We start from the raw sequence: 2,632 nt of genomic DNA, 5'->3' as shown, positions 1-2,632 counted from the left end.
TCCTAGTTCCATAGAATCTCCTTCTTATTTAATAAGGTTTTACCTGCAAATGCAGCACCCTAAAACTCTACTCAGCTGCCCACATATGGTTTCCCAGTCTCTGGCACACATTTGCCTTAGAATCAGCAGAAAGGGCTTTAAACTCCTTCCCTCACAAGAGATATAATATTAACCAAAATGAACCTAATTACCCAGGTTCATTCTGAGGAGCCTTAAGGCTTTTCACTGTGTACACACACACACACACACACACACGCACGCACAAAATATATTTGACAATGAAATTACTTCAAATTTTTTTATAGCATTCAATTTGGACCTGAATGTCTTTTGTAGGGTTTCAGTTGTATGTGTGTGTGTGTGCGTACATGCACAAAGGCACTTGCGGGTTCCTATTACATGTAATAGGACCTTTGTCCCCCTGAAGTACATACCTGCAAATTCAGCCAGGAAAAATCAATGGATTCGATTGTCAAAATCAAGTCTGTTGACCTATCATCACAGTCTAGCATATCAATCAAATGCATATGTTTCCTTAGTTGGGAAAATCATTTTTTTAAATGTAAGCTCCATGGTGGAGGGACTCATGTCCCTGAGATCAAGAGTCAGATGTTCAACTGACTAAGCCACCCAGTTACCTCAGAAGCATTGATATTCTGAAGACATTTTCTGGCTTAGGATCCTTGTGTTCCAAATGTATTCTGGATGGTTACAAAATCCAAGAATGTAGTAACACTCCACAAGGCCAGCATGAACCCTTGCAGCAATGGCAAGTCCTTTACCTCATAAAGCAGTTCATTTCCTTAAGTGAGACAACACATTGCCTTCCAAGAACATCCTTGAATTCATAAATATGTAAACATTAAGCAAAAGGACCACAGATTTTTTTTAAAGAATCAAAGCTAAATATTCCATCAAAAAATTATTTCTGGAATACAATCCAAAAACTGCAATTCCAACAGCATTGATTTAAAGATAACATGTGTAATTATTTATTCAAGATGTCTGCTTCCTGACACTACAGAGTCTCTGTAAACTGATAGATCTGATGTCTCTTAAATCAAAAATTAAATGTTAGTCACAACCAGAATTCCAAGAGCAACATTACAAAAATATTTTCTCAGGTAGTTTATAGCAAGAATATAACATTAAATATGGATATAAATTCATTTTAGTATGTTTGATATGATGATGAAGTAGAGCCTCCAAAAATAAGAATGTCCAGCACTTACGGAATTCTTAAAATGCTCTGGGTACAGAGAGGTTCTATTCTCTGTTAATCAATGATGTCCACACAAATTGGTGTGGCCTTCAGAAGCCAATGATGAATAAGATGGACAGAGAAATCAGAAGATTTTAGCCTGGATTTTTTCCTGGCTAAGGGAAAAGGTCATGATGTCCAGAAATAGTAAGCAAAGAGACCCCAGCTGTGTGAAGGCTGTTGAGGAACCTGGATGGGGAGGAGATATCTGGAAGGTGTTTGGCAATTTGCCCCAAACAATATGGGTGCAACATGAGTTAAGTTTATCATTAAGGAAGTTGTCATCTTCCTCAATTATTTATTTTTCATAGACATTTGAGAAAAATGCACCCATGCAACTACTCTTTAGTTATTGTACCCACTGCATGCCAGATAACATGCTAGGTACTGCATCTTCTTTGTTCCTTCATAGAGCTTACAGTCTGAGAGGATATAGAGTATAAGCAAGTCCACAAATAATCCTCCAATTACAGATTATGGTGAGGGTTCTGAAGGTAATAAACCCAGTACAGTAATAGACAATAGGCAGTGTCAGGGAAAACATTTCCAAGGAAGAGATACCTAAGCCTCAAAGATGAGAAGCAATTAGCCATAAAGCATGGCATGAAGAGTGGTCTGGACAAGAGGGTCCATCTGGCATGAGAATTTCTGCTCTAGAACCCCAAGTCAGTCCAAACTGGCAAGGCAGACAGGGGTCACATCACTGGGACCTTGGCAAGAAATTTGAATTTTTTTTTGAAGTACAGTAGGTGCCCATGTCTCTTTTCCACAGTGCCTGGCACATGGTTGCCACCCAATAAGTATTTGTTGAATGGTGATTCCATTAATGAAATTTGATTCTTGACCTCTAGCCACCCCCTAAAATGGGACTTGGTTCATATCTTAGAAGTTCCCAAGGAATGGAGAAGACAAAACAAAACATTTGAATGAGGAACAGTCATGTCAGGCACCAATACAAAGCACTGGGAGTGAAGAATTAACAGTCCAGGAGCAACAAGGCAGATTAGAAGGCCCTCATTAAGGGAGGGTATTCATATTTACTGAAGCCTACTCTCTATGACTCTTTTAAATGTGACTTCGGTGAACTCATTCAATTCTCACAGCAACTATGATAAGTATCCGTATATTACAGATATGGAACTAAGGCTCAAAGAAGTTATGCAATGCCACTGTCAGGATTTGAAGCCAGGATCATCAACTTCTAACCATTTGATCTTTCCACTGCACCAGAGAAAAGTAATGGATATGGGGCAAAGTACTCAAGAGGCAAAGGATAGCTTAGAGCAGGTTTGACAATACCAGGCATTAATAATGGCTAACACTGACTCAGTGCATATTACATCCTAGGCCCTGTTCTAAGGGCTTTATATG

The sequence above is a fragment of the Mustela lutreola genome, chromosome 9 (assembly GCF_030435805.1).
Source record: "Mustela lutreola isolate mMusLut2 chromosome 9, mMusLut2.pri, whole genome shotgun sequence".
Taxonomy (NCBI): Eukaryota; Metazoa; Chordata; class Mammalia; order Carnivora; family Mustelidae; genus Mustela; species Mustela lutreola.
The sequence above is the reverse complement of the archived record's forward strand: the minus strand, read 5'-3'. Positions refer to the sequence as shown.